The following is a 22138-nucleotide window of genomic DNA, read 5'->3' as shown; positions in this document are numbered from 1 at the left end:
GATGAGGAAACTGAGGCACCCCGAGGCTCAGTGACCTGCCCAAGCTGACACTGCTGTAGGTGACAGAGGCAGGATCAAAAGCCAGCAGGCTGACGGTTCTGCTTGTAACCTTTGTGTACCGTGACGCGGAGCTCTCCATCAGGTGTCCGGGGGTTCCATGTCCCCATTCAGTGACCAGCTGTTGTGGCTAAAAGGAGTTCACAAGGCAGCAGACTCAGCATAAAACGTTCGGTTAGAAGTCAGGAGGGCTGCCAGATTCCAGAGTCAAGGCACCATCAGTCAAAAGTAACAGGGGCTGTGTTTGCTCAGGACAGAGGGCAAGTGCTGTGCAGGGCTCCAGGGCCCACAGCTCCGGTCTTGGCATCCAGTTAGCTCTGTCCTCCCTGAACCCCAGGCCTGTGAATTGGCTTCTTGCCTTGTTCCTTCAAGCCTATCCTCCATTTTCAGGAATCCATCCCAGACTTTTCCCTGAGGCCAAGTCCTTGCCTTGGTCATCTGCCCAGGACACAGTTTCTCTGATAACGCCCGAGGGGGAGTGGCAAGAAGGCAAGCTTCGGAATCTGGGCTGGAAGCCTGGATCTCTCACCCCCGGAGAAGCTGCTTACACTTCTAACCCTCATTTCCCATGGCCGTGGATGGGAATACGCCGCCTGTTTCCCAAGATTATGGTGAAGATCGCAATGTGATAACTCACGACGTCGCCGAGCACATGGCAGGACTCTGTAGACAACGGTTGACTTCCCACCTCTTCCCTCCACAGACCCAGAGTCTGGTCCTGAGCCCAGCTCTTCAGCATTTCTCCCACTGGGAGCCTTCTACAAAAAGACGCATGTCAACGAGGTCCGAGGAAGAACGCTCTGACACACTAGCTCGCCCTGTAGTGGGAACAGTGAGCAGGGCTGTTGCCCCAGCTGTGGCTGGGTTGAGCTTGGTGGTTCCTTTGAACAACGCTCTGAGTCAGAAAACTCGGGCCGCTTAGTTCCAGGACCTGCTGTGTGTAAAACGGGAAACAACGAGAATAGCCCTAAAACTCCTTCTGGCTCTAAAGTGTTCTGATTCATGACCAAGGGAAGGAGGAAAATATGTATGCAATGAAATAAAAATACGTTCCTTAGTGGGCCGAGGGAGAGGACAGAAGTATTCGGTCTCCCAGTTCAGCCGCACACAATGGAAAGTTCTGGCACAATGCACAGTGCATGTGCTGGTCTCCTTATGCTTTTGTTTCACTAAGGTCGTGTTTACTAATGCCCTGACAATAGATTCCAATCAGGAGGATTGGCCTGCAGGCTTCCCCAGGGCCTGACAGTCTGAAGCATTTATGTGCCAATTAGCTACAAGCAAAGTCCCTCTCGAGCCTTACCCATGGTTGTGTTTTCCTTGCAACCGTTCTATAAAATGGGTTAAAATAATTTTTCTGATTTTGCGCTTGGGAAAACTGAGGTACAGAAAGGTTTAGTCATTTTTCCAGAATGTGTCAATAGAGGGAGAAGTTTTGGTCCTGGAATTGGCTAGATCCTTCCTACCTAAGCAAGCCCTGGGATCTCACCAACCACAGCTTTGAAGAGAAGAGGGTTGCTTCTTGTTCTCCATCAAATATTTGCCCCCAGTTGCTGCACCTGCTGTAAAATTCCAGAAGACTCTTAGGGGCTGAAATCGAAGCCTCTGTCTTCTCTCTTCCTTTCAAGACATCTTGGACCTTCAGCCAAAACTCCATTCCGAGTAAAGGAGGAAATTCCTTCGTGGCTAATTTCACCGTCTTAGGAAATCGCTCGGGCCAGAAGGAATAACAGTATGTGTGTTTGTAACCGTTTTCAGCATCTGTTGTTATGACACAATCTTTAAAGCCTTTTGTTAATCTTGCTGATGACTATCTCTCCCTTATACTCTTTCCCCACAGCTGTCTGGCCCTTTTCCTGGGCCAGCCTGACAACCTGAAATAACAAGATTTCTGAAATCCCAGCTGTGCTCTATCCCGAAGGACAATTTTGCTCACTGGGGCCACGTGAGTTGTTCTAGGATATTGGCCCCTGCATGGAACAAGGAAAGAACGCCAACATTCTCACAATGAAGGATAATTCATCAAATTGGAAGGATGCCAGAGGGAAACATTGGTCTCCTCGATTTCATCCAAACCCCTTTCCAAAGATACAGATAAAAACAGCCTGAAGTGTAGGAAATATTTGCCATGATAGGGACACCTCCCACACAAACATTGCATGTCCCCAAGTGTTAACTGACTTTCTATCCCAAATTTTAAAACTTACTGACACATTTAATGAGGTGATAATACTGTTTCTTAGACTGTATGTGCCACTTTAGGGAAAAGTAAAAGTAATTTTCGGGAATTTAGAATGTGAGTCTCTTTCTTATGAGTGGAAAATTGTCTGTCATAGATTTGAGTAGAGAACAAGATCTCGGACGTTACATGTGGGTCACGTTCCCCACGTGGGTTTGGATGGGTCAAAGAGCTCAGTTTCAGCCCAGAAAAGGTTTTTCCTGGATGCAGCCGGATTAACCCCTTGCTGGGAATTTTTACAGCACCCAGGACATGGAGCAGGCTGGGTATTCTCTTTTCTGGGTGACTTTGGACTTACGGGACAATCTGGAAGAGGAGACTTCAGTCACCCATCTGGAACTTTCTTATATCTTTTCTAAGCATATTTCCATAGTCTTTTAGAGAATAATAACCGTCTAGGCTCTAGTGGCACAAACCTCATGGGCCAACATGATGCTGGCCAATTTAGGATACGATGCTAAATTAAGCCTCACGTTTTCAATTAATTTCCCAATAAAAGAAATTTTAAAACAGAGTAAAAATCAGGGCACACTGTCACGGAGAGGGTTTTAGCCATTTTAAGTATCCCTGACTTATATATCGCCTTCCTTACTCCACCATGACCCATGGCAGAAGGACGTTTGCTGACCTCTCCCTTCATGGTCCTCCAAGCCCAGGGGCCGAGATGCAGTGAAGTTTCTCAGACGATAAATCTGGATCATAGAATGGTCTTTCAAACATAGACCCCTTTCTGTTGTTTTTCACCATCAACAATTATAAAAGTTTTTTGTTGCCAGGAAACTGGAGGGTCTTATATTATCTACAACATGAGGTTTTCACAAGCAGAAAAATGGGCCTTATTGTGTACTCAGAATCATGAGGTATTTTAAGAGATAGAAAAGATCTTGAAAAGCGTGTTACCTGATCTCTTTTCATAGGTGAGGAAGTCAGGCTCGGTAGGTGACGTGGGCCTCGGGCTGTGGTGACCAAGCCGGAAAACTACAAGACCCCAGCAAGTGGGCTGAGTGGGCAGGCTCATTCCACCTCCCCACGTGGCTTCTGGATGACAAGGGGACCTCCCCTCAGCTTTGTAACACAAAAAACTCTAAAATACCGGAACCTGAGCTCCTCAGCCTGGCCAGCTGCTCCAGCCGAGGTGAGATGACGCCCACAGGAGGGAGTTAGGCCAGAGGCGGGACCACTACATCATTTGTGGGCCGCAGTGCAAAAATTCTTATTCAAAAAGCTTTGTTCCTTTTTCCACGGTCTCTCTCTCGACCTGTCATAGTGTGCTTTATTTGCTGTTCAATGGAGTACTCCCTCAGATAGGGGATGCAAGCAGACCTCACTGGGAGTACAGATCACCCACCCACCTCGCCCCCGACAGGTGACAGGAAGCCCTGCCCTGAGCCTCTGTATGCAGGTGCATGCCCCCAACCCTGACTCCCCTCTTGCCTGGGGTCAGGGCCTGCGGGGGGCAGAGGGTGTCAGTGGTCTCTGACTGGGGGCTGAGAAGGAGATCTGTGTCCTGTATGACACTAGGGGATCTGGGAGTGGGTAGCCATGAACCATGGGAGCAGGACTGTGCGTGACCATGCGTGTGCCTCCAAGCCCTCTGCACACATTCCATCACGCCCAAACCGCAAGCCTGGGGATAAAATTATTAAGAAGTTCAAGATCACAAGCGCAGAGCATTAAACCCTAGGTGCGGGTCCTCTCTGAGTGCAGGGTCCTGTACGTCCTCACTGCCACATGCCCAGGAAACAGGGCCTGACCAGAGGTGGGCAGCCATCAGGACCTCTGCCATGGCCCAGGGGTGACAGAGCTCAGGTCGGGTGGGGATGCAAGCTTGTGTGTCAGCCTTTCTTACCTGCAGCCTTTAGCTACAGCCTTTCCTGGGGGGGCCTCCAGCTCCTGACCTCATGACTCCAATGGTGGAAGGTTAGGGGGTGGATTCTGTCTCGGCTTGTGCCTGAAAGAATTCTCAGGTGAGAAGGTGAAGAATATGATTTCTTTTTATGTGAGGAAGATTGGCTCTCAGCTAACATCTGTTGCCAATCTTCCTCTTTTTGCTTGAGGAAGACTGGCCCTCAGCTAAGATCTGTGCCCATCTTCCTCTATTTTGCATGTGGCATGCTGCCACAGTGGGGCTTGATGAACCGTGTGTAGGTCTGTGCCTGGGATCCAAACCAGCAAGCACTGGGCCACCAAAGCAGTGGTGTGCGAACTTAACCACTATGCCACCGGGCCAGCCCCAGAATATGGTTTCTTAGAGCTGATGTCACCCTTTGAAGGAGCATTCTTCTGAGAGGTGTGGAAGAGAGGCTGCAAACAGCCCCTTCTCCTATTATTTGAATCTTTCATTTGGGAAACACAGCTTTCACCATTTCAGGTGGCATCTTCCAATGGCACAGACCTTCCTTTCTGTGCCTTCTGCGTCTCGGCTGCACTCTGACCTCTGCTCTTTGCTGGGCTCGGCCCATGTTTAACACTTGGTTTTGGTGGAGCCGTGAGATTTCACCTGCAGAGACCCCGCGGGGCAAGACTCAAGGCCATGAGCCCTAAGATGGGGAACCCCACATTTAAAAGCACCACCTGGTAGTAAACATTCCCTGGGGAGGGAATCTTGGCGTTTATTCACTCATCAAACATCATGATGTGCCAGGCACTGTTCTGAGCACTTTACAAAAATACGGAGTTAGTTCATCCTGATCACACCCCTCTGAGATGGGCACTGTTATTGCTGGTCTTCAGGTGCAGAGAGTGAAGCCCAGAGAGGTTAAATAATGAGCTTTGACTCTCACAGCCAGAAAATGGGGAGCTGGGAGCCCTACCCGGTCTGTCAGCTCCAGAGCCCTTAGCCTCGTACTCCACTGGCTCGTGTTCACATCCAGGGGGCTGTGGACCCCCACCGCCGAGGCACATGGTACAGGGAGAGCTGTCTCCTTATCAGTTTAGTTGCCACCTGGACAAAAAACAGAGTCACGGAGCGGAGCTGGTTTCAGTGGTCACGCGTCTAGGAGATGCTGAGGCATGCTGGCAGCCGGATGTGGGGGCTCCGGTGCCCACCTGCCTCTTTCCAGGCTTCTCCTCACAAACTCGGCTTTGCCTGGTGAGAGTCTCAGGGATCCTTCAGAGGCGGTGTGGGGCTCCTTTGCCTTTGGTGGATATGAGGTTGTTATCAGCAACCTCGGGAAATCTGAATTTTCTTTCTTCCAGGTGAGTAAATATGAGTTTGGAAATAAAGCCTGGGAGGTGTCCACAGCTCAGCGTTGCTCTGGGCTATGGGCCTTGGATCAGTGACTACCGACAGGCTGGCAGGACAGGGTGCGTGGAGACCGTGGGTTACAGGAGGCCTCTGAAGAACCGAGAGCCTCTGCAACACAGGCCACTGGCCCTGTCTCACGGCTCATTAGCCCCGTGGCCCGGCGCCCGGAGCGGGTGGAAAGGAACAGGTGGCCACTCTCTGGAACATCATAAAACCCCTGCAAAGCATGTGCTTCATTTTCAGGGACAGTTGCCAAATTCTTGTCCTTGAAATAATTTTCCAGGTCTTTCTACTAGAAAAAAAGTTTAATTTGGAAAATGAGAGGAGGAAATACGAAGGAATAGCCAAGGTAGAAGAAAGCTCCCAGGTTTCTGGACAGAAGAGAGGAAGTTTAGGATAGGAGCCTGCTTTAAAGACAGCCCCAGCCCCCACTGCAAAGTGAACAATCAGAACCACGACCGAATTCACAGAGTTTGGTCTGATACCTCTGGATAGCTAAGAATTCACATGAACGCAACGTGGACCCAGGGGCCCCTTAATCCAGCTTCGAGAAAACTGTGCTGTGTTTACATGGTTCATCTCCGCATGCCCAGCACCCTGCAGCCCCCAGACTCGCGGGACAGGCCAGCTCGTCCTAATTGCGCCTTCCGCCAGCCTGTCCTCATTAGCACTGCTTGGGCTCCGCGGTCAATCTGTCGAAAGCCAGGGGAATGCTGAGTCATCTGCCTCCTTTTCAACCACGACATATTTCTGGGAATGTGAAGAACACTGGAGCGACGTGACATTCCTCTGCTTGTAGTTGTAAGGCAACTCCCCACTTCCTTTCTAGTCACGTTGCATCATCCTTCTGAACAGGATGAAACAGATTTACTTGAAACTTACATGCCTTTAGGAGAGAAAGGCAGGGTACAGGTCTGAGCCCCACACCCTCTTTGTAGTGCACCCAGAGAGCCAGTGGGCAAGATTGATAACTGTTCTCTTGCCTTTGCATGGGTAAGAAAGACACACATTGAGTACTTTCTATGCTCATCTCATAATAATGAAAAATCAGTAACATGACGGCAAAGACAGGCTCGTTTCACAACACACGAGAACCAGCCGTTGTGGATACGTCAGTTCTGGGGTGGGGCACTGCAGTTTTTGAATTCTTTGCCCTTGTCATCTGAGAATAAGTCACGGGAAAGGTGAATGGTCTCTGTAAAACCTTTGGCCTGTGGGCAAGCTTTTGGACATCAAAGTCCCAGAGGAGTGTTATTTATTAACAGCACCATTAACAAACAAACACTGCGGGTTTGCGGAGGGGAGCTGGGGGGCAGTGATGGATGCAGAGGTGGACAAAAAGGGACCTGCCCCAAGAAGGGCACAGTGTCATGGTGGAGACTGGACCCTCCACGATGCAGAGGGCAGTGGAGGCTACCCCAAGCATGGGGCTCAGGGCAGGGGGAGGTGAACGCCCCCAGGATTAGGGAAGACCAGCCCCAGAAGGAATGTTTGAGCACCCTGGGAGACTGCTGGGGTTCTGGGAAATGGTGTCCGCCCAGGTGGTAGAACCATCACACTGAGGGATGGGAAAGTACAGGAAGAGATAGACGGGAGGTCGAAGCAGAGATGGGGAGAGTTGGAAGTGGGGGGCGGGGGACACGTAGAGAATGCAGGTGGAGTGACAAGGCTAGAAACCATGCTGAGAAAATTCAGGCATTGGTTTGTAGGTAGTTTCGACAGTGAGCAGTGTGACATGCTCCAGACACACCATGGAAAAGTCATCTTGGTGGCACATTGAAATTTGGCCTGGGAAGGGCTGAAGATGGGGACAGGTTAGGGGCTATGTCAGTGCTATAAGGGGCTGAAAATGCACTGCAACCACAGCAAAGGTCAGGTGCCTGAGATGACAACAATAATAGTAATGTTGCTAATTGCAGCTGCCCTTATGAGAGCTGAGCTTGTGATCGGCGTGATGCTAAGCATTTACTCGAGCTATCTCACTTCACCATCAGAACCACGGCCCTAAGTGGCAGGTCTGCTGTTGCCCCATCTTACAGACGAAGAAACTGAGGCTCAGAAAGGAGAGGTGAGTGCTCGTGGTCACACTGTGTAAGGAGCAGGACCAGGATTCAACCAAGGCCTGTCTGACTCAGCTGCACTCCAGATAGAATAACAGAATTGCTGTAAACCCAGTTACCTGTGGGAGCGGGAGGAAGGTGTTCTGGTGGTTTCTGCCTGGTGCTTCCAGGACAGATGACAGTGACTAAGATGGGAACGGGCAGCGGGAGGAGGAACTTGTAACTAGGTTGGCTGGGACCAAATGAATACTTGACGTCAGCAAAATACCATTGGTGGTATCGACAGTCTGTGATTAGAGCTGTACGCCTGAGGTTCATCTAAAAGACTGGAGCTAGAAGTGTCCACTAGGCACAAAGAAAGATGTCCGTATACATCACTGGGCGGGGAAAAAAGGTTCACACAGTATCATGGGAGCAGGGCTTGAGAGTTTGTAATGAGCCAGGCACAGGGCAGCATACTTGCCCTGCATGCTTAGGACAACCTGTGACATGGCTCTATTGCCATCTTCAGTTTACAGGTGAGAAAACAGAAGCTTGGAGACATTACGAAACGCGCCTCGGGCCACACAGCTAGTTAACAGTAAATGTCTGACTCCCAAGGGCATCTGCATAGACAAATACGGGAAAGATGCGGAAGAATCCACCCCCAAGGGATTGTAAAGCTGCAGCCCGGACTGTAGGCGCTCACACTTCCTTTATTTACTCCCCTGTGTTCTGTCTATTGTTAATATGTGCTATTTTTGTTTTAGGGGAAAAGAAGTTTTAATAAAACAAAAAGGTAGAAGTGTAAATTGGTGGACTTTTTGGAAGAAATTTGCCACCCTCCAGCAAAAGCTGAAAATCTTCGACCCAGTGATGCCAGTTTGAGAAGATAACCAAAGAAGCAGGCAGAGACGTGCGCCTAAAGCCGTCTAAAGCAGATCAGAGAACATTTGGAAATACCTTAAATGTCCAATAACAAGAGATTGAGATAAATTTTGGTTCAGCTATACAGTTGAATTCAATACTAGGTAGCATCAAAGGGATCATATAGATTGACAGGGGTAGTAGAGATTGTTACGATGCATTAATACACGAGGAAAATACATTATAAAACATTGTCTACCAATTGGTCTCGTTTTGGTAAAAAATGCATTTATATGAATACATTCATTAAATGATTCAGCTTTTTAGAGAAGTAATGATGCAAATAATTATTTAATTTTAGTTGTGATGAAAGTTCACAGGGAGAGGCTGCCCCGAGTGTGTGCTGGGGGAGACCCGACCCAGTGAGCAGACAGCACTGGAAGGGAGAGTAAGACTTGAAAGGAAATACACCAAAATGCTTTGTGACTTTAATTTTTCTTTCTAATTATCTGTATTTTCTAGTGTTTTTTTTTTTCCTAAAGTAAAAATGGATTACTTGGAGAGAAATATTTACTTTTAAATAATCTTCAAAACAGAAAGGAAAGAAATGAATGTAGAAGTCAGAAAAGATGAAGAATGTGTGAGATCGAGGACTCACGGAGGAGAGACCTTCCAGAAGGGAGTCAACAGTATCAGCTGCCTCCGAAAGACCCAACCAACAGGATGAAGACCAAGATGAGGAAAGAGGAGAGCCACTGACGCGCTCACATTTCTTCTGGAAAACGTTTATTTGTTATTTATCTCCAGCCACCTTCCTGTCTCAGTCCAGACCCACATTTTCCATCGAGTCTTCCTGGATGTCATTACCTGGCAATTCTGTGGGTAGTTCCAACTCGGCATACCCCAAACAGAACCACCTCCTCCCTCCACCCCTTCACTTCAGCCCCCAAACAGTCAGACAGGCAGACACCAAACTCATTCACCTGTGTTCTCCATCTTCTTTGGCTACACCAACATCCACTCAAACTGAGTGTCAGTCTAGATTCTTCCTTCTCTCTCCTTATGCACATTTAAATGATCCTTTAAACATCCCTTTGACTAGGCTCTCCTCACTAAGCTGGAGTTTACGGCCTTAGTCAGGCCCTCCCCACCCCTTATCTAGAACAACTCACCAGCGCCTCACCTGTTGTCCTCCTCTCCTTTATCCCTTCCGCCACACCGGCACTGACTGTAAATGCCCCGGACCATCTGACTCACATATAACACTCTGCTCCCATTCTCTCCAGAATAAAGTCTAACTTCTTTAAAATATTGCAAATAACGAAGCAATAAGCATCTTGTGCACACAACTGGTTTTTTTCATTCAAAGTATTTCCTTGGGAGAAGTTCCGAGGGTTGGAGGGCCTGGGGTATCGTTATGTATGAACACTCTGACGCTTCTGAAACTGAGCGCTAATGCAACCCCCTCCCCCCCACACGCACACACATTCTCCTCTAGCATACATGGTCTTAGGGTTTGTAGGAAACAAATCTTAATTTTTGTTCCCTGACTGCCTGTAATTTTTTTCTCTTTTAAATCAGGTCCAAGCTATCTTTTTATTAAAAAAAATTATTTTCATTTTAAAGCATATGTGTTTAAGCACCTTCCTCCTTCTAGTTTTTTGATTTTTCTTTTACATGCGTATTGGTTCCTGTTACAGAAACTTTTTGGATTGGCAGGCATTTCTCAAGTTTTGCAATGCGACAGTTTCTCCCCAGTGAACTCACTTAAAAAGCAGGGCAGACACGGTGGGAGGTTGGCCTTCCTTCCTTCCAGGTGCTCCAAGTTAATAGTGAAAAAAATATTAGGGGGTGTCGTCTGTATTCTAGCGAGTAGTTCATTCTCATCGGCCTGAAGAGCCATCTGGAATTTTCCCCAGGATAAATGGAGTGACCGGGCTGTTCTTCTTCTCCCTCTGTAGGATAAGTCAGGAATCCTACCCAAGAATGTCAGTGCCATCTTGGCTTATAAATGCTAGACTGATTTTTTTCCTCCTCCTCCCCAAGGCCCCCCAGTACATACTTGTATATTCTAGCTGTAGGCTGTGCTGTGTGGGACGCCACCTCGGCATGGCTTGAGGAGCAGTGCTAGGCCTGCGCCCAGGATCTGACCCGGCGAAAACCTGGGCCGCTGAAGTGGAGCGCACAAACTTAACCACTCGGCCACGGGGCCGGCCCCAGTGCTAGACTGATTTTATATGATGATCGCTTTTAGGCTAGTGGAGAGAGTTCAGAACTTGGATCACAATCCATTGGCTTCAAATGAAACTTACTATCTTTGGGTCAAATATGCATTTTCACAACAGAGCTTTCCCTCAAACCAGGAATAGTGTGGGAAATGCTGTTTTCACAATGCCTTTATCAACCTTCTCTGCTCTCCAAGCCTCTGAGCTGCTTGCCCATCCTCACAGGTGACCGGAGACCCTAAAGGAACGCCTCCATCTTCTGCTACAGACACACACACACCCACACTGGTCCCCATCCAACCTTCCTTGCTATCTGCTCAATAATGGTTCCTGGAAGGAACACTGACCCTCCTGCCCCAGAGCCTTTGCACATGTCAGACTCTGCTGACATGCCTCCACCCCACTCCTTCCTCCCAGTGTCAGCTCCAGCAGTGCTTCCTGAAAGCCTCCCTTGACTGCTCTTAGGGGTCAAAGCCCCTCTTGTGTGTCCTGACATTGTGTACCTCTCCTCACAGGTGTCATTTTACATGTATTTTTGTCTTTATTTGTTCACTGTCTGTCTCTCCAATGGGACTGAGCTTGATGGAGGCAGGGCTACTGTCTATGATCATCTCCACCCAAAGAGGGATTCAGGCCAAGGTGAAGAGCCCACCCATGAGTATAATCTGCAGTCAGACAAGACGCAGCCTTCGAGCCTGGGAGGGGGGCTGTCACACTGACCACCACACGGTCCTGTGCTGTGAGCCCTTGATTCCAGGGGATGTAATGATACATGTTAATGCCCCAGGAGATGAGGACGTGGTAGCTATCTAAAAAGAAGCATTTTCAGAAAGACCTGTGGGCTGTTCACAGAACACAGACCTGCCGCTTCTCGTCTCCACTGCTATCACCCTGGTCACAGCCTCCGTCAGCTCTCTGGTGGACCATTCAAAAATGTTCCCATCGGGAGCCCACTTCCACTCCAGCTCTACAAAATCCACCTTCTACACAACAGCTGGGACAACTGTCCAACAATCTAAATAGAATCGCATCACTGCCCGGCTCATAGTTGGACGTGACTTATTGTCCCATTAGAATAGGTCCCGCCCCCTGGTCTGTGCGTCTCTGTGCCACCTGGCCCCTACCTGGCTCTCCCATCTCTCTCCTCGCCTGCTCTGCTCTGGCCACCCTGGCTGCTCTGGGAACCTCAGACACTCCAAATGGGGCTTGTTCTCTCTGCTGGGAAAGCTGTCCACGGCTGTCCCTTCTCTCATTCGGTGTCCCTTGAATTGTCATCTCCTTGGAGAGGCCTTCCCTGGTCCTCAGGCATGTGGTTCTCATCTTGTCCTCTTTTATTTTCTTCTTGGCTCTTATCTCTGTCTGAGTTGCCATCTGTCTTCTTGTCGGTGGGTTTACTATCTGTCTTTTCATCCCATGCTCGTTCCTGAGAGCAGGGGCCTCCTTAGTACACGACTGAGTGCTCAGCACTGAGAGGACCTGGGACTGGGCGGCCCTTAGCACAGATTTGCCGAGTGGAAGAATGAAAATTATCGCCAAAAGTTGTGATTGAGGTGGAGGCGAAATACAGCTCCTTGGGACTGTGGGGGTCCTGGGGTTCATCTAATCCAATACAACCTCCCTGAGGTGGGCTTCCACACTCTGCCTGAGCGCTTGCAGGGACTGACAGCTAATTACTCCTCAGGGGACAAAGGAGGAAAAACAAAAATAGCCTACAACATAACCCAGTGAGGTGACATTATGTAATTTTCACGAGCTAATTTAATGAACCCACTCTGATTCACCACTTAGTAGAGCATTTATTAAGCACATACTCAGTGGGGGAGGCAGACATGCAAAAAAATAACCTAGAGAGGCGCCCTGAGACGGAGGACTTCCGCAGAGCATGACTCGGGAGGCAGCAGCCCAGCCAAGCTGGGCCCAGCTGTCTCAGTGTAGGTAAAACACTGGTGAAGGTGAAAGGGGATGACGTCGGAAAATGGCCATCACAATGTCTGGCACACGGCAAGTGCCCAATACATCCTCGTTTCCATTCCATCTGAGCAGATGGCAATGACTTCGGCCGGAGCAGGCAGCTGTGAGAGGTGGACACAGGACCACCCTGCTAGAAACGACATTTCCCAGCATCTCTTGCAGCTAGTGGGGCTATGTGACCAAGTTCTGGCCGGTGTGAGCTCCCATCAGGTGTGCAATGTCCTGGTGGGGTCTTGACACACTGGCACGACCCCCCTTCACTCTCCCTTCTCCCTCCCCTGCTGACAGGCTTGGCAGGGACCTGGCTTCAGCCACAGCGACGAGTGCCACTACCTGGAACACGCAGAGACAAGGATGAGCTGCGGGAGCACAGCCTCCTCGCAGGCCCACACCACCCAGCTGGTACGAGAAAGGGAAGAGAAACATCCCTCTCAGATAAGCCTCAGCATTCGGGGGTCTGTGTTACAGCGGCGTTGCCGCGACCTCTCTAACATGAGAATGATTACAGGAGACTTCATCCAGGGTGCTGACGTTTGAATTGGACATTGAAGGATAAATAGGAATTTATCAATGGAGGGGTGGAGTGGGTGCAAATTCCGGAAGAGGGAACTCCATCGTATGCAAAAGTCTGGAGGCAAGAAAGCCCTTGGCTGATTCTAGCCCGGCTTTTCCCCATTAGAACCCCTGCTTGTTAAATACAGATCCCTGGGGCTCCCTCCATGCTCACCCTCACACCACCACTCAGACCCTCTGAATCAGAATGCACGGAGAGCACCCGGAGCCTGAATCTTCACCCGGTGCCTGGGGTCATTCTTGTGACCCGCATACTTGGGAAGCGCTTCGCTGGATGTGCGGGCTGCAGAGAGCAGCCCTGGGAGCTGGGTCGGGAAGGCTGGATTGAGGCAAAAGTAAGTGGTCTTGGATCCCACAAAGAATTTGAACTTTAACCCACAGGCCAGTTGCTTCTCTTCTTTGGGGGAGAGGTCACAAATTCTGTCAAAAATTTGATGAAAGGTACAACCCTTTCCCCAGAAAATATTTCCCTCCTCTCCCCACAACTGAACGCTTTTTCAGGGACCCACGAATCTGCTCTTCGGAACCCATGGAAGAACCCTGGGGGCAGCGATTTCAGTCAAGACAGGACCTGATCACGTCCACGGCAGCTCTGGGTGGGCGAGGGGCCCCAGGCAGGAAGCCAGGCCAACAGGGCCTGAGAAGCAAGTGCGGGCGGAGGCTTGACCCAGGAGTTCACAGGACGGAAGAGGTGGATGAGAGAGTCAGAGCAGAGGAGGCCTGGGCACGTGACCAACGACGAAGCAAGAGTCTGGAGGGGACAGAGTTCAAAGGTGAGGGAGGGTGTCTGCTTGGTCACCAGCTAGGGAGGGTGCAGGGGCGATGACTCCAGCTCTCTGACACGGCCAGTTTACAGCGATGAGTGGAGGAGCTGCGAGGGACTTGGACTGAGGGAGCGGCTCCCGGAAAGCCGTGGACATTCACGTAGAAGTTTAGAGGGGGCCCAGGCTGAAGAGTCCAGGCTCATCGAGGATGGGTGACCGCGGGCGCCGTGGGAGTCCACGGCCTCCTCCAGGGAGAGGCTGTAAATGAGACAGAAAGCTGGACCCTGCAGAGACCCACCTCTGAAGGGAGGCAGGAGAGCAGCCAATGAAACGCGAGAATGAGAGGAGAGCGAGAGAGATGGAGACACAGACAGAGAGACAGACAGAGACCAAAGGGCAGAAAGGTCGAGCCAAATGAACCCTGCCAGGCCACCGGACTGTGCGGCTCAAAGGTCACTGGCATCCCTGAGTCTTGTTCTTTTGCTGACTCTGCCATGAATGTCCTTGCCCTTAGTAAAGACACAGCCAAGTAATTAGGGATAAGGAGACATGACATCTGCAGTTTACCTGCAAATGGTTTAGAGAAAAATACGTATATACATAGAGAGAGAGAGAGAATGCTAAAGCAAATGTGGCAGACGTTCACAAGTGGAGAATCTGGGCCAAGAGTTTGGGGGATTGTTTGTAAGTTCCGCAATCTCTTTAAATTTGAAACAATATAAACATAAAAATCCTCTTGTTTTGAAAAGAATACTTTGAGGAGATGGCAGGCACACGGTGGTGGGTCAGGAAGTGTCAATCAAGCTTTGGAGAAGTTTGAGGGCGAGGGAGAGGCCCAGGAGGGCGCTGACTGTTTGAGGCGTGGGATGTTCTCAGATGGGGACCAGGGAGGACGAGTGGGTGCTCGAGAATGTATTAGGGCCGAAACAACTGTCCCTGAGAAGGAGGGCGAGGGGAAGGAGGAGGGGGAGGAGGAAGATGGGGGAGACAGGCACAGAGGGGGAAAGGGATGGGGAGGAAGGGGGGTTCTCACCGGGTTGAAAGACGTAGGATCAGGCATAGCGGTCAGCCTTGAAGTGGAAGGGGTGCCACTCCGAGCGAGGGCACAGGAGGTGACAACGAGCCCCCTCCACCCCCCACGGCCACGCCGGGTCGGCCCCGGAAGCGACTGCCCTTTTAAGGCGCGGGCCGCGGTGAGTCAGCGGCGCCGGAGGGGACCCCGCGCCCCGCCCGCCCCGCGGTGGCCCTCCCGGCGGCGCGGGAAGTGGGCTCTCGGGGCGCGGGGCCCATTCCTTTCCCCTGAGCCAGGCGTCTTTGCGAGTTTATCAAAGTTATTTTGACGCGTTTAGAATTTTTCAAGTGAGCACTTCTGCGGTGGCACCCTCTCCTCGTCGCGCTCGGGCCTTGAAGACATCTACGGGCTTATTTATAGCCCGTGTTTATTTTTGCTCAGCTCCTGAACTCTAGCCTCTCCAAGCGCTAGTCTGAGCGGCGGCAGATTGGAGCGCGTCCTGGCTTCCCTGCCCCGACCCAGGGCCAGGCTCTGGTCTGCCTGGCCGTCTGTCTGTGACCTGGGGAGCCCTGGGGCCGAGAAGAGGGGCCAGGGCAGTTCAGGCTGGGCTGGGGCGGGGCAGGGAGGTGAGAGAGAGGTAGCTGGAGACCCCAGGAGGCAAAAAGCGACACTGGCCCCCCCATCCTCTGCCGCAGCGAGCTGTAACTTCAACGAGCCCTCCTCCCTCCACCCTCTCCACGTGCAGGATCAGGTCCCCTCACCCCTCGCTGGCCTTGTCCCTTCACCCACCAACGACATCCGACTTTGGAGGAAAAGGATTTTGATTCAGCGTGAAGTTCAGACATGCACACCCTCTTAAACTCGTCCTGTCTCTCTGGGGCTCAGTGCGGTGACGCGCAGCCCGGCTTCTCACGGAGCCCCGCTCCGCAGAGGCAGAACACAGGCTTCCCAAGGGGCACCAGTTACCCCGAGGAGAGCAGGCTGGGGTCCCCCGAGGAGCGGCTCCCTCTCCTCCGCCCTGACATGTGATGGGCTGCGCCCTCTGCCCAGGAGAGCGCCCTTTAGAAATGGAAAGACGAGGCGCGACGTAAAGAATGGGCTTCAGAGCCGCCACGTGCCGGCCGCGCACTTACCGATCCCGGGGACGGACAGCCGTGTCTCGGGGGCCGCCCAGGGCGGGTGTGGGATTACAGTCCTGGAAGACAGTTTCGCAGAAGCCCTAATCCGGACTTGAAGGATAGAGCGTCTTCACCGTGGGCCTCGCTGGCTCGGGCCTGGCGAGCCTTTAGGGGCGCACCCTGGGGCCCCCGCCTCGAGGCACCGCTCCGGCTGCGTAAACCTGTCCGGCTCTTTACGTTTGCCTGGGGCAGCTAGCGCCGCTCTCTCGAGTCAGGGCCTTTTGCATTTATTCACATTTCTTCAGAAACAGCCCGGATTTGGCTGAAGTCACCCTCATTCGGCCCTAAAGTGCAAAACCCCATGTGCCCAGCAGTTGAGTTGAAAAAGAAAGGGTCAGAGTAGAATGCTCTTCTGTTTCATTTCGCTTTTATACTGTCTGTGGGTGGGAGCGGGGTGGTTATGGACCCACCGCCCCAGGCAGCGCTTCTGCACCTTCCTGACGGGCAGCCTTGGGGGCGCCCTCGGTGTGTTTGGTTTCCAGACAGAGGGATGGACGTGCAAAGGGCAGGAGAACCAGTAACAGAGAGTTGAGGTGGAGCGACTTAGTGCCTGAGCCTGGGGGCCAGGAGAGCGCCCGCTGAGACCACCCTGAGCCTGGACGCCTCTGATGCCGGCGGGTTCCCCAGGCTGCTGGCTGGGCGTTTGTCTTCTCTTCTGCATTTCTGCCCGGTAGGGTGCTGCTCCTTACTCAGCGGTCCTCTCGGAGCGGAGGCTTGGTCACCATCTGAGATACTGACCCATCCTAAAGAGGGTGGGCAGAACACAGTTCCAAAATCAACTTGAACTTTGGGTAATTTAAAACAACGCTTTCTTCTCCTGATTTCATTCTTTTTTGCTTTATTAAAGAGTTATTTATTGAATCATTATGAAAACTATGAAGCTCCCAAGAGCAAAAAGACAAAAAGTACTTCCACGTCACAGTAGGTGTAACTCTTGACTTACGTGGTTTTCTTTGATTTCAGCCTAATTTGCTATGTGTGTAGTGAAATTAATTTCATTTTCTTACCTTTATGTGTCAGCAGATGGGAAGAGTAGGTTTAAAATGTCATTTTGTAAAACATTGGGCTTTTTGAAGGTAACGTTCTAAGTAAACATCACCCATGTGTTCCTAGACAAGAATGAGTGTCAGAGCGACCGTCAGTTTTAGCCTCCACCGAAACTGATGGACTGGACTGAAGATGGAGGCGCCATCTGGAGTTAATGCTCTCCGCCCAACACTACTCCTTTCCTGTATTTTGCACAATTCAAGAGGAGAAGGCAGGCCCAGGCATTGTGCTAAAAGCAAGCTGGTGGGAACACCGGCGCCCCACCCTGGGGCTGATTTCCTGGGACTGTGATCGGCTGAACAGAGGTGTGATGGGGTGACAGCCCCTGGAAGGTCAGGGAACCCCGTCCCTTCCATTCACAGATGCTCTAAAACTGAGTTTTGTTGTTGTTATTCTTGAGGAAGATTGGCCCTGAGCTAACATCTGTGCCCATCTTCCCGTATTTTCTATGTGGGATGCCTGCCACAGCATGGCTTGATGAGCAGTGCATGGGTCCACACCCGGGATCGAAACCCCTGAACCCCAGGCCACCAAAGCGGAGCACACGAATTTGACCGCTGTGCTCCTGGCCAGCCCTTAAACCTGAGCTTTTTTGAAACTGAGAAATACGGTATTTTTCCTGATAAGGAAATAAGATCATTTCCTCTCAATGATTTACTCTCTTCTAAATAATGAGTCACGTCAACCATAATTTATTTTAACCTCACTAGTTTGAAGTATGTAATAATTTACATACATGTTGTAGAAGAAGATTTGCTGAGCAAGAAAGATGAGAAGGAAAACAGTTAATTTATGTAAGAGAAAAACATGTCTGCCATGATTTGGAAGCCATCATTTGTATATTAGTAATCTATTCTTGATTTAAATGATCCTTTTCTGTTCCCCAAATTAATCTGCCATTGTCTACATGGGGCAAGATTCTGTTTTCCTCTGCTCTGGGTTTCTATACAGTTTTGAGGATAATATAACTAAATTTCTTTTAAAATATTGAAGGGGATCAAAATATGCCACCCTAAATACTCCACTTAGGCGTAAGGATTATTTTGAGCTAAAGGCAATTGAGAAGAAGCAGACATGGGAAAAGCATTCTGCCCTCCGCTATATGCCTAAAAGTAGGACATAAATTTCCCTGGTGAAGATGCCCTCCCCTCTCACCAGGAAGGGAAGAGCAGCCTTCATCACCAGACACGGAGACGGAGGCGGAGACAGAGACGGCACCAAGATGAGTTTGCATAAACAAAACCTTACGGAATAACCTCTGTCTTACATTAGTTTCTCCAGCATATTTACCTTCCCACAGTTTATCACCCCTAGAAGCCCAACCTCCTTTTCATTTGTCTTGTCACATTTCAAAAATTTATCGTCTTTTATTAAAATGGTGTACAAGCCCCCTGAGTTTACCCACGTCTTTGTGTCTTCATCTCTTTTCTGTGAAGGCCTTCGTGCATGTTAAAATTAAAATATTAACCCATGCACATATAAATTAACATCAGATAAAATTCATATGCCTTTTCTTCTGGTAATTTGTCTAATTTGCAGGCCCCAGCTACAGAACCTAAGAGGGAAGAGGAAAATTTTTTCCTTCTCTTCAATATTCTCTAATTAGATTAATTAAAATAGGTGAACCTATAACTTAATCTGATCTATGAGATTTTATTATATGATAAATAATTGGGGGAGAGAGACATTCAATTTTTCACCATAGCATGGAACCATTTGAAAATTCTTTCTAGACCTATCTGTATCCTCCCCAGAACCCCCAAGAACATCCATTTCCTGAGTCTGGTGACAAGCAGATGAGAGATCCCTACTGCAGAGATTGAAAACTGACAACGAAGCAAACGTGAATGCTCTTCCTCCCGGGAGGGTTTCCCTCCCATCCCCCAGGTGATTCACAGCCTGGCTGTGCTCGCCGGCTCTGCTAATTGGTCGTCATCTGCTGAGAGGAGCCAAGCCTTTGTTCCTGATCCCGGGTAGGAGAAAATGTGAGAGTGGGAGAGGAAGCGGCATGTAGCTTCCTCAGGATGGGAGGTGGAGGCGAGGCAGAGCCCGGAAAATGCATGCCGTCCAGCTCAGCAGTGAGCTAGGAGAGTCCCCGTCATCACCTCCTCATCACCATCGCCTTTGTCATCCTCCTCCTCTTCCGCCTCCGCCTCCTCCTCACTGCTGTCATGCGATCATCATATCTGCCCTGTACGCTGTGCCCCACACCAAACAGGCACTTCACGTGCATCATCTCACCGTCACGGAGGGTTGAATCCCGCTTGGCCTTGCATTCCTACTCGAGACACCCTGGCGACGGCTTCAAGGACGGATGCCGAACCGTGCGCATCTTCCTGTCGGAGGGGAGCGGCAAATGTCACGGGTCACCAGGTCCAAAGAGAAGACAAACCAGTTCAGGGCCAGTTTCGGCTTCTCAGAGAGGCTGAAGAGTTCCCAGAAATCATTCATTCGTTCATCCAACAGATCTGGAGGCCCTGTAATGTGCAGGGGCTGCGCTTGGCGCTGGGCTCATGGGGATGCACCGGGCAGAGACGGCCCTGGCCTCAGTCTTCCGTTTGTAAATGGGACCAGTGCTACAAGCCAGTGGAGCAGAGGGAGCAGGCAGTCGAAGACTGATACCTCCAGACCCAGGATAGGGTCAAAGAAAGCAGCAGGCTGTGACGTGGAAGGGAGAAGGAAGCCTAGCTGCTCCCTGAGGCTCCCGGTGTGGAGAACCTCGCCTCCCGCAGAGAGCGGCCCCGGGTCACACACGCTCACTGAACAACCTGAGGGTGTGAGGAGCCAAAACCCGAGTCAGCGGGGAAGGCTCCACAGAGGAAGGAGAACAGGAGCGCACTCGAGGCTGGAGATGCGGGAGGCCCAGGGAGAAAGCACAACTTCCAGAAACAGGGCACAGGAAGCTCTGGGAGAGAGGTGATGAGTCAGGGGGTGGGGTGCTCCCAGGCAGAGGGCGTGGCCCAGCGACTGGACCTGACATGGCCAGGGGAGGTGTGCTGTGTCCCCCGAGCGTCACCTGGAGCCGCCAGCGCCCCCCCGCCCGTCCCCCTGCTGCTTTATCGCCCAGGCGGCCCCTGGTCCACGCTGCACCATCGGGAGACTATGGGGCCCCAGGCCCGACGCTGAAGGAAACGGGCAGGGGCGGGGGGCGGGTTCCCCACCTGCTTCTGCGGCCGTGGGCACAGTTGAAAGAGAAGATGAGGAGACGAACGGCTGGTTATTTGGATTTTGACGTCCCGGGTCTTGCACATCTTAAGACACCAGCATGCGGAGGCTCTCGGCTGGAAGTGCGCGCGTGAGTCAGGGGCGAGCAGTGTCTGCCCGAGGACGGCCTGCCGATGGCAAGCTTCGCGCTGCGTGTTGGGGAGGAGAGCGAACCTTCCCGGGAACTGATGATTTGGGCTGCTTTGGAGGACAGCGGTGTCGTGTAGAAAGATCTGGAAGGCAGGATGTGCCCGGTGATTCACCTGGGGAACAGTTGGGACAGGCAGAAAGAATGCTTGTGGCCCAGAAGCAGGATCTCACAGACTGAAGCAGCCGTGCCAGAGCGTGCCCCGTCCAAAACGGAGAGACTGGCCAAAGCCTGAGGGATGCGGGATGAAGACGGGCGTATGGCGCAGGCAAGAGAAGGACAGGAGGGAGCTGCTGTCGTAGCATACCATGGGCCTCTGGGCCCAGGAGAAATTCCATCCTGTTTCAGACAGAGCTCCCCGAACGGACAGAGAGCAGAGTCTAGAAAAGCCATCTGCCCGAAGGCTTTTCATGTAAATCAGATTCCTTCACCTACCAAAGGTTGTTGAGCATCAGCCATTAACCAGGCGCTGGGATGGGCACTGGGGACATAGCAGTGAATAAGACAGACACCACAGTCCCTGCCCTCCTGGACCTGATCTTTCAATGGCAGGAAGTAAGCAAAACCCAAAACCAAACAAGTAAACAGTCTAGTAAATACAATAATTGCAAGTTGACCTCAGTATTCTGAAGAAACAAGGGGTTCAGTGGAGAATAACTGAGGGAGACCTACAGAGGGAAGGGTAGTCAGAGAAAGCCTGAAACTCACCCTGAGACCTTAAGGAAGAGAAGCTAGTTAAGCAAGGAAGAGCGGTCACAGCAGGTGCAAAGGTCCTGAGGTACAAAAGAGTTGGATGTATTCAAAGAATGGAAAGAACAGGGCAGGAGTGGTACAGGATGAACTTAGTGAGAAGGGCAGCAACTTCGAGGGTTTTCAGCAGGGGGTGACATGTTCCACTTCATGTTTTCAGAAGGCCATTTTTGCTATTATGTGGAAACTAGGTTGTGGGGGTTTCCAACAAATTCCTGACTCACCTCATTAACAATTTCATGTTTCAAAGGAACTACTGTCAGGAATGGCCACCATCTGGATGGGCTGTTAGCCAAGTAGAAACGATAGAGACCTGGAAGTAAGCAGCTATGGAACCTTAGGGTTCATAACATGTGAGGATAGTGTAGAGTGAGGAGTATTTCCTGATCTTCAGCGTGGGGGATGTCAAAGGGTGCTGAGGACAGCCAGCCCTGATGGCCTAGTGGTCAAAGTTTGGCACTGTCGGCCCCACGGCTGGGGCTTGTTTCCTGGTTGTGGAACCTCACCACCCGTCTGGCAGCTGCCGTGCTGTGGCAGTGGCTCACAGGAGAGCTAGAGGGGCTCACATCTTGGATGTACAATCGTGTACTGGGCCTTTGGGGAGGGAAAAACGAAAAAAAGAGGAAGATCGGCAGTGGTCAGCTCAGGGCAGATCCTTCCTTGAAAAAAAAAATAAATTAAAAAAAATAAACTGACGCCCAACCCTCTCCTTAAAAAAAAAACGGTGTCGAGGAGTCTTGTGATTCTAAGACGTTTGTCTCAAAGGGGAGGTCAGTTCAGAAGAGTTGGGAATTCTGACTGTGTCATTCCGAATGAC

The 22138-nt window shown here is 50.9% G+C and overlaps 2 long non-coding RNA genes across 2 annotated transcripts; one reads left to right on the top strand and one right to left on the bottom strand.

Annotated features, from left to right (window-relative positions):
- Positions 1 to 4436: 4436 nt before the first annotated feature.
- LOC124240282 (uncharacterized) lies at positions 4437 to 8486 on the top strand. Its single transcript, XR_006888823.1, has 4 exons — positions 4437 to 5494; positions 7463 to 7611; positions 8115 to 8121; positions 8353 to 8486. It is a non-coding gene; the product is annotated as an uncharacterized LOC124240282 (long non-coding RNA).
- Positions 8487 to 10164: 1678 nt separating this feature from the next.
- Positions 10165 to 16057, bottom strand: LOC124240281 (uncharacterized). Its single transcript, XR_006888822.1, has 3 exons — positions 15016 to 16057; positions 13790 to 14240; positions 10165 to 12978 (listed from the first exon to the last, which is right to left on the bottom strand). It is a non-coding gene; the product is annotated as an uncharacterized LOC124240281 (long non-coding RNA).
- Positions 16058 to 22138: the final 6081 nt, after the last annotated feature.

Source organism: Equus quagga, chromosome 5, assembly GCF_021613505.1.
Source record: "Equus quagga isolate Etosha38 chromosome 5, UCLA_HA_Equagga_1.0, whole genome shotgun sequence".
Taxonomy (NCBI): Eukaryota; Metazoa; Chordata; class Mammalia; order Perissodactyla; family Equidae; genus Equus; species Equus quagga.
This window is presented reverse-complemented; position numbering and strand designations above follow the sequence as displayed.